Source organism: Gobio gobio, assembly GCF_949357685.1.
Source record: "Gobio gobio genome assembly, chromosome: 22".
Taxonomy (NCBI): domain Eukaryota; kingdom Metazoa; phylum Chordata; class Actinopteri; order Cypriniformes; family Gobionidae; genus Gobio; species Gobio gobio.
Window position 1 is genome coordinate 32499462 of NC_137118.1, and position 9555 is coordinate 32509016.

Below are 9555 nucleotides of genomic sequence, written 5' to 3' on the forward strand. Positions count from 1 at the left end.
AAGAAGCTCGAAGGGGGAAAACCCCGTGGTGGCTTGCGGGACCTCGCGAACAGCAAACAACAGAGGTTCTAGCCACTTATCCCAATTTTTGGCGTCCTCGTGAACGAACTTACGAATCATGGATTTCAATGTGCGATTAAATCGTTCCACCAAACCATCTGTTTGTGGGTGATAGACGCTGGTGCGAATCGATTTAATGCCCAACAACTCGTAAAGTTTGCGAATCTTGCTTTGTCTGGGCGTCTTGGGTCACCCGATACAACTTATCTTTTAAAATACAAAAATACGGATAAGAGAGCGGCTGGTCAGGGTGGAGGAGGTGGCCGTCGATGGAACGGACCTGCGTGAACGCGTTTTTAAGCGACTCATCCAGGGATTGTTCCAGGGGAAAATCATTGCGGTCTGTGAGAACGGGCATCTCAAGAGCGCTCTGTTCCCCCGGAACAGCTCCCAGAGGTCCCGAATCCACCTCTCCCACCTGAGCAACCGACTCTTTCCGGTTTACATGTTTATCCCAAGAAGCACCCGCACACAAATGTCCCAACAATTCATTAAAGGCTGTCCAATTGGTCCCTAAAATTAGTGGATGCCGGAGGTGCGGATTAACTGCCACCTCCACACTTTGCTTTTGACCCCTAAATAGAATATCCACGGGCAGCAACGGATATTTCACCACTTCCCCGTGCACACACCTCACCGTAACCGTGCGGCCGGTACCCAATGCCTCAGGGCGAATCAGGCTTTGGTGGATAGAGGTCTGGTTACAACCCGAATCGACCAAGGCCTGATACGTACCCCCCTTGATACTCACAGGAATTAGGTACAGCCCAGCTTGATCGGGGCGGCTTGTGGAGCGTCGGGGACCTGGACCAGTGTCCCGATCTCCATGACGGGACAGCGGTCGATGAAATGCCCCGGATCCCCGCAGCGCCAGCAAGCCGGCCCAGACTTCCCCGCCGCCCTAGTGGCTGGAAGTAGGTCCTGTGATTGCCGTGGAGAGAGCGCTGAGTCAGAGGTGGAGGCGTAGGGATCCGAGACGGTCGCCCCTCCCCTCTGGAGCGGGCGGGGTGGTGCTGCCGGATCGCTGGGGCCGCCCGTCCTCCACCTTGGGACTGGTCTGGGCGGCAACAGCCCACGTGACCTGGGAAGGGGAACAGGCTTGGGGAGAGAAGGGGAAGAAACAGAAGGGGAGAGAGAGAGAGAGAGAGAGAGAGAGAGACGCAGATGGTAGGGGCTCGCCGACCCCGTGGCACGCCACCATGTGGTCCTCCGCCAACTGGATGGCCTGGGTTAGCGTCGTCGGGCGGTGGCACTGGACCCACTGCACGGTCTTCTGGGGAAGCCGCGCGATGAACTGCTACAGCACCACACGGTCGATGACTCCCTCGACGTCGCCTCCGTCGGCCATCAGCCACTTGCGGCACGAGTCCCGGAGCTGGTGTGCGAAGGTGAAGGGTCGGCTGGATTCGCCGAGGGTCAGGGTCCGGAACTGCTGCCGCTGTTGCTCTGGGCTCCGGCCGACCCGCTGCAAGATGGCGCGCTTCAGGTCTTTATAGTCCAGGAGATTCAGGACTGGCAGTTGGTGTGTTGCTACCTGCGCTTCTCCTGACAACAGCGGCAGGAGCTGCATTTGCCAGTCCGACCGGGGCCACCCCCGGGACTCGGCGGACCTCTCGAAGAGGTCGATGAATGCCTCCGGATCATCCTCGGAGCCCATCTTCGAGAGGTGGATGGTGGCGGCCGAGTCGGTGGTAGACGGGGGGGTGGCCGGAATCTCCCAGGCCATCCAGCTCCGGAACAGCTCGCGGTCTTCATGCTGGGCGTGAATGAGGGCCTCAAAACTTTTGTCCTGTTCGGCCCTCACGGCCAGCAGATCTTCATGGGTCTGTTGGTGAAGACCGGCGAGTGATTTAACCAGGTCCGCAAGCGGCGTCTTTGGCGGGGTCTGCATGGCGGCGGCACTCTTCTCCCTTCCCGGGTTTCGGCACCAGTGTGATGTATGTTCGTGTAGATGCGGGAAGGAAGAAGACGGGGTCGGCTTAACTGGGACTGCAATTTATTCGATCTCACGATCCTCAAAACTTTCAAGCGCTCAGCGCGTTCAGAACTCATAAACTCATTCACTCAAACTTGTAACGTTGTAATTCAAACTCAATATCTCTTAGAACTCTCTCCGACAGTGTCTGCAGTCCCAGTCCTCAACTCTCTCTCCCCTCTCTCTCCAAACAGCGGCTTTTACGGTCTCTCCACGCCAATCACTGGAATGAGACACAGGTGTTAGTGATCTGCACTTGACCTACTTACTCACCGCTCGTCTCCGCAGTTCCTCGCTCCCGCTACAGACTTCGCAGAACCACGCCCCCTCCGCCACACAGACTAAAACAAACAAAGGCTTGTTCCATTTCTACAACACAATGGTTAGCAGAGGGGAAAGGTGCTAAACATCCTGAACCTAATTTTCAGCCTCGATGCCATTATTGTAAGAGAATTAACCACACTATCCAGAACTGTTTTAAGTTGAAACAAGTACAAAACAATCAAAGAATGCACTCTAAAAGTGACAGTGAAATTCTCAGGCGTTTGGGGGAGTTGATTGAAGAGAAGACAACTTCAGAAAACAGCCATCGTACCAAGAAAGGCCGTATAACAAATTACAGGCAGAGCTCACCGCACTGTTAGCAAAACATAGCAAACCCCAATAGGGGTGCGTGGCCTCCGTTGCTATTGGAAGCGTTATCACAAGCGGTAATCGAATCAAAATACGAGCTAATCTTGGAGGCCGGTTAGTTAACATTCTCATTGATTCTGGAGCCGCCTGCTCTTGCACAAACATTCCATTACCCCTAAGCACGAGAACAATTCAAATTAAAGTTATAGGCGATACTTTGATGACGGCAACACAAACAAAACCAGTACAACTCGATCTTGGCATTGTAGTGCTAACAGAACAATTCTGGTATTTACCAGATAATAGCGAAGGAACTGTGCTGGGAATGGACATTATGAGAAAACATGGCTTTGTAATTCATTGTTTTGAAAAGCAAATTGAACTGCAAACGTATAAAACTACAAAGAGATGCTTGCCTAAAGGCAACGCAAACGTTATGTCCATATCCAGTACAGATCCAGTTCAACTTCTCATCAGTAAACACAGCAATGTTTGGGCTAATCATGAACACGACTGCGGCCTTGTTGACTTTGAGGTGTGCATTGAAGGAGAGCCCCCTCCTCCACAAAAGCAATACCGCATTAAGCCAGAGGCGGAAGTCGCTGTTCATGAGATAGTACAGCAGCTTGAGGCGAGAGGAATAGTTAGGCGATGCAGTTCAACTACAAATTCTCCGTGCCTTCCTGTGCCAAAACCTAACGGTAAATGGCGTCTGTGCATTGATTATCAGCGTCTTAACAAAGTTTTACCTAAAGCGACACCAATAGTGGCAAATCCAGCTACCATCTTATCACAAGTTTCAACCAATGCTTCGTGGTTCACATTGCTTGATATCAAAAATGGTTTCTGGTCTCTTAAAGTTAAACGACAAGACCAATGCAAGTTAGCATTTACTGTCAATCAAATGCAGTATACATGGGAACGAATGCCACAAGGCCTTCACAACAGCCCAGCCATTTTTCACAGAGCTGTGGCAGATGTGCTCAGTCCCTTACTAGGGAATGGCAAGGTCGTTCACTATGTAGACGACATTCTGATAGCAACAGAAGGGCCACTTGAGAACCACTTGCAGCTGGTTGATGGAGTGTTACAGATGTTAGGTGACGCAGGCTTTAAAATGAACAAAGAAAAAGCCCAGATTGCACTAACAGAGGTACACTATTTAGGATACATTCTGACGCAAAGCCACAGAGCTTTGACAGACGATAGGAAAAAATGCATTGCCGAACTGCCACAACCTCATTCTTTAAACTCGCTGGAAAAAGTATTAGGAACCGCAAACTATTTGCGAAAATGTATCCCTGATTTTGCAAACACCGCGGCACCGTTGTATTCGCTTCTAAAAGGAAAAACAAAACCAAGCGAGGTCCTTGAATGGACTAACGAACAAGCTTTTACTGATTTAAAACAGTGTTTGTGCTCGTGTATCAGCCACCAGGGTTGCCAGGTTGCCACAACAAAACCCGCACAATTGCTACTCAAAACTAGCCCAAAACAAGCCCAATCGCGTTTCAGGGGGGCTTCTCCGGTAAAAAAAGGGGGTAAAATATGTGTTTTTTTGGCATGTTTGCCTACTGAAATTCACATTCCCGGGGCTAAATATCACATAATTGGGGTCGCTTCAACCCGCGGACATGAAAAACAGCGGACTTGGCAACACTGAGCCACGCTTCCCTTAGAGGGCGGGACAATAACAAAAGAGAAACACGCCTCTACTGCATGCTAGAATCTCCTAAAAACAAGGCGATTTCAACCTCAAAGTGTATGCTTTTAAATATACCAATACTGCTATCTCAAACAAGGAGAGGCTTCTTCATGATCTCAAATAACAGATTTGGCAAAAAAGCGAAATTTCACCAATTTTGAAAAAAACGCTTCATTCTTATTTTGCTCGAAACTTGTGCTGCCGACTTGTGTCCCTGGTTGCCGTAACGGGTCACATATCCGCACAGGAAGCCAAACTCATTGCATTACTAGAAGCGATTAAAGCATATCTCAATTCTAGTCAGAATATGAGTCTGATACTGCTCCGTTGGGCTGTGGTTATGGGGCGTGTTTTAACCGAACCAGGAAAGACCTCAATTGGATAGACCTACAACCAATCAGAGCAACGGAGCGACGCATAACGTTAGTTGTCAAATGTCAACAGAACTCAACTGCACTGTGTTGCCATGTCCGCGGGTTGAAGCGACCCCAATTATGTGATATACAGACCCAGGAATGCGATTTTTAGCTGCCAGCCCTGCCAAAATAACACATATTTTATCCCGCAAATGCCTTTTTTTCCCGGAGAACCCCCCCGGAAAGCTATTGGGCTTGTTTTGGGCTAGTTTTGAGGAACGTTAGCAATTGGGCGGGTTTTGTTGTAAAAACTTGGCAACCCTGTCTGCACGCACACTGGAATAAGTAGCCTAACGTTAGAAGAAAAAGATGAGTGTAAACGATCTTTGCCGTTGTTGTAAAAAAAAGAATTTAAGGATACACAGAGTACTTACCAACACGATCATCATTTCTGAAAGAAATAGCGAAGGTGAATGCATATACCAACAAGTTCTCCGTTTAGGATTAGAACAAACTCAACCCAAGCACCTTTGATGACGTGGATGATGACGTTACTTTTTATCATCTGTCCATCATCGTCTAAAGCCCGCCCTGACAATTTCATTGGTCCGAACAGTTTCTGTTCTGGAATAATTACTTCTCTACCGTTCAAGTCCAGACCGAACTGCCCGAGTATAATTTTGTGGGCGGGGCTAAGTTCGGCTGGCATCCAGGCTACGAAAATTCCTAACTTCTGCCGGAACGCCTATACAACATTTCAACACCATAACGTCAATATGGCAAGAAATACAAGCACGAGAAACTCCCATTTCCGTTGTGAAAGTGCGCGCACACATCAACAAAAATCCGGATGTGCATGAGGAAAACAATAATGTTGTTGACCAATTGGCTAAGCTGGCTGCTGTGAAAGGTGATCAGTGGCAAAGAGAAACACCCTCTGCTTCTGTAGCAAGTGCAGTCCAGGTCACACCACTTGACCTCAAACAGTATCAACAAGATCTGTGGGTCTCTGATGGAGAACTTGTACCTCACTTGAAACATGATCAGATGGTAAAAGTACTCGAAGGCATAGTAATCCGAGATGGGAAATTTGTCGTTCCAGAAGCCCTCCAAAAAACAGTAATCAAATTATATCATGATTATGCGCATGTATCGGCGAAAAAACCAACACAGTTGATACAAAATCAGTTTTGGTGGCAAGGAATGACAGCCGACATTGAAAGATGGTGCAGCACCTGCATGGTGTGTGCCACAATCAACCAGGGAAAACAAGGCCGAACAAACCTGCGTAGGTCAGAACCACCGAAAGGGCCCTGGGAGTCCTTGCAATTAGATTTCATTGGTCCGCTATCCAGTACCAAAGGGGGGTATCGGTATTGCCTCGTGATAATTGATAAATTCTCAAAATGGGTTGAAGCAATTCCCACTCGTAATAACACTGCAAATACTGTGGCACGTGTGATGGCGAACCAAATCATCCCTCTTTGGGGAGAACCAATTCAAATTGAATCCGATCAGGGGACTCATTTTACTGGACAAGTGATGAAAAACATGTGCAAAATGCTGAACATCAAGCAACGATTCCACGTGGCCTATCGTCCACAAAGTTCGGGCTTTGTTGAACGTGTTAACCGCACGATAAAAGAAAATATTGCAAAGCAAATAGCACAACACCAAAACAGGTGGATTGATGCTTTACCCACAGTTCTGACTGTACTGCGGGCAACCCCATCAAAAGCTACAGGCGTTAGCCCATATGAGCTTATGACTGGAAGGGGGATGAAGTTGCCCATTGATCCAGAAATTTCCCCAGCAGACCTTCATGTTTTCAACTCAGCAGACTGTGTTGGTGAAATTGCAAGAAAGATTGAAGGTGCTGCAAGCACAGGCTGTACTGAAACAACAACAGTCAGACCTGTCAAATGATGCACACTTTAATCCAATCTCTGAAACAAAATTTTCAGAAGGGGATGTGGTGATGGTACGTGTCTTTGTGAAACAAAACGCATTTTCCCCTAGATGGCACGGGCCCTATGAAATCAAAGCTGTTTGTAACAGCTGCGTGACCGTGACTGTCAGAGGAAAATTAAGATGGTACCACATGTCCCAGTGTAAACCATTCAAAGGTTCAGTGAATTAATTACGATCTTCTTCCTTCTCAGGACAATCACTGCAATTCCATGGAGGCCGGACGCCAGGGCAATATCCGGACCAGCCTGCATCGAACTAGGACAACGCATCACACTCACACACACACCTTAGGATGTGAGAGATGGGTATGGAAATACATCAAGGGGCCATTCACATCTTACACTCCAATTACATACAAAGAAGTAGTCACATGGCCCCCCGGATTAGCACCGGAACAAAATTGCGTCACAAAAATCTTCTGTAACGCGGGTTCTACCCATCTCCCATACCAAAACCTCACTAGCTACGCACAAGCACCGAAAATGCACCATAACCAGACGACCTGGGATCAACTTAAAGAGTACCCAGATTCGAAAATTGGCGGGATGAATGTATTGTATAAGGCGAACAATTATGGCACCGATCCTAAAAAATGTTATTCCATTACAGATCTAGAACCAACAAGATATAGGTGCACACACAGAACAACACATAATGATACACATTTGAAGTTTACTGAACTTCTTTTTGATCTAACCAATACACCACGTAACATTGTAAAAACATTTGTTTGGACCGGTCGGAAAGAAGGAACATATTGTGTGGGAAAATGTGAGGCAAATATGGACAATTTTACAAGCCCTCACAATTGTTCATGGCTTTAATTTGACTACCTGTGGATACAGGAAACCCACACAGTGTCCAAAATTACATCCCACTCCTCCTGGTGGTCTGATCAAAGGAAATGTAAATAAGACGTTGCTTCATGATGTAAATCTTGTAATAACACATGTGACGTATAACATCTCTAATATTTTGTCTGCTTATGTAGAACACTGTAATGTTGATGACAAAACATACACATGGCTACAGTCACGCATCGATGATTTAGTTTCTGATTACAAAACTAGACTTGCACTCCAAATTCCACCTGCTCGCACTAAACGAGATCTTTTTGGAAATATAGCAGGCCTTTTTGGTTCAGTCAATTCTATATCCAACACTTACAAAATAGCAGGTCAATCTCAATTTTCAACATGGTTGGAAAATCAGGTGGCCACTGGTTTTCAACACATCACTAATAGTAATGAGAATATTATCAAAGCTGTCCGATCTGAAGCGCAGGCGCTTCTGACGACCAGCCAGATACTTTTCAATCAGACCCGTACCATCGAGCATGACTTAGCCTGTAGGTTGTATGCACAAGATTTATTTACTGCAGCAAGACAAGAGATGTTTGATCTTCGTCTCCATAAGACACCTAGACATGTTTTGAATGATCTTATTGAAATTTTAGATTTGCATAGATGGCTTGCATCAGAGAAAATGAAAAATATTAAGTACTCTGAATTATTATCGACACTAATGATGTATACTGGTACTGAATGTATTGGCTGTATTGGGTTCTTTGCCACTTTCCCTTTAATTCACCCAGATCAGGTTTACCTAGATTCCACTACCATATGCTCTATTGGCGTTGTAGTGAAGGACCAAATTATTAAATGGGACCATCTTACGGGGTATATGACTTTGAAAGGCACTGAAACTTTGTTTACCACTCGCACCTGTTGTCATGAAACATCCAGTTACATCATTTGCACTTGCAACACTTTGCAACACTACAACCTTTTTCTCCTAAAGACTCTAAGCTTTTTAACGTCCAGTCATTGCATGGTCATTCTGATGCTGTTCAAGTGTCTCACACACAGTGGTGCATCGTCAGTGAGATGAATTCCTTCACCTACGGAGGTCTGACCTGCCCTGCGAACCACACTTTCTGTATAGAAGTGAAAGAGGACTTTTCAATGGGTCAGATAAACATCCTGGGAAGGGTACCAATGGACGCAAACATTTCCCCCTGGTGGGAGGACACTTTTTATGAACAAAGCACACAAGATTTGGTAAACACAATGGACTTGGTACAAGAACTGCTTTTACATATGGAATATCATCTCAACCAAGCACAAGTAGAGGCAAATCTGGCAAAAAAGACTGCAGAGATCCTGTCTAGTTCCTCTACCCGCTCTGCGCGGGAGGCCTACACCTGGTGGGACTGGATGTTCTGTGGATGTGCCATTGCCAGTGGGCTCATCTTCATATTCACCCTCTGCCAGTGCTGTTACTTCAGATGTCTTCTTCGAGCAAAGTGCACTTCAACCAATGTGGCCATCGCACTCAGCCCATTACAGGTGCCAGCCCTACGAAAAGTGCATCTATAAAGAAAACGTCAAGAAATCCCTGGAAGTGGCCCCTCGGGGACTGCTCTGAATCTGCCCCAATGGACCAAGGGCCGTCTGTAAGAATGGATTTCACCTGAGAATGAACTCAAGAGATCTAAGGTGCAATAAGACAATAAAACTTCACTCATCTGAAGAGGAGATCTACAAGAAAAAACAGGACCCACCTGTTTCAACCTTATCTCCCCTCCCTGCTGAGTCCTGACCCTTTTCACCCTCTCTTTCTCAGGGCTCACACAATCATGCAAATCTCACAGATACTGCAGACTCTTTCATGGTCAATATAAATACTTTTGATGCGAGTGGTAACGAGGTTCAAGTCCCACATCAGTAGAACAGGTCAGAATAAAGAAAACAATGCTTGTTCTCCGGGTGTGGGAGATGTTCATAGAGATCTTTTGATAAACATTTGCTGTCATCCCCCAAAGATAGGTGTGACCAATTGGGCATGAGAAAAGT

At 46.7% G+C, this 9555-nt stretch overlaps 1 pseudogene across 1 annotated transcript; it reads left to right on the top strand.

Moving 5' to 3' along the window:
• Positions 1-3104: 3104 nt before the first annotated feature.
• On the top strand, positions 3105-9078 carry LOC307118394 (annotated as a pseudogene). Its single transcript has 4 exons — positions 3105-3768; positions 6435-6602; positions 6694-6823; positions 7546-9078. The product of its transcript is annotated as an uncharacterized misc_RNA (transcript).
• Positions 9079-9555: the final 477 nt, after the last annotated feature.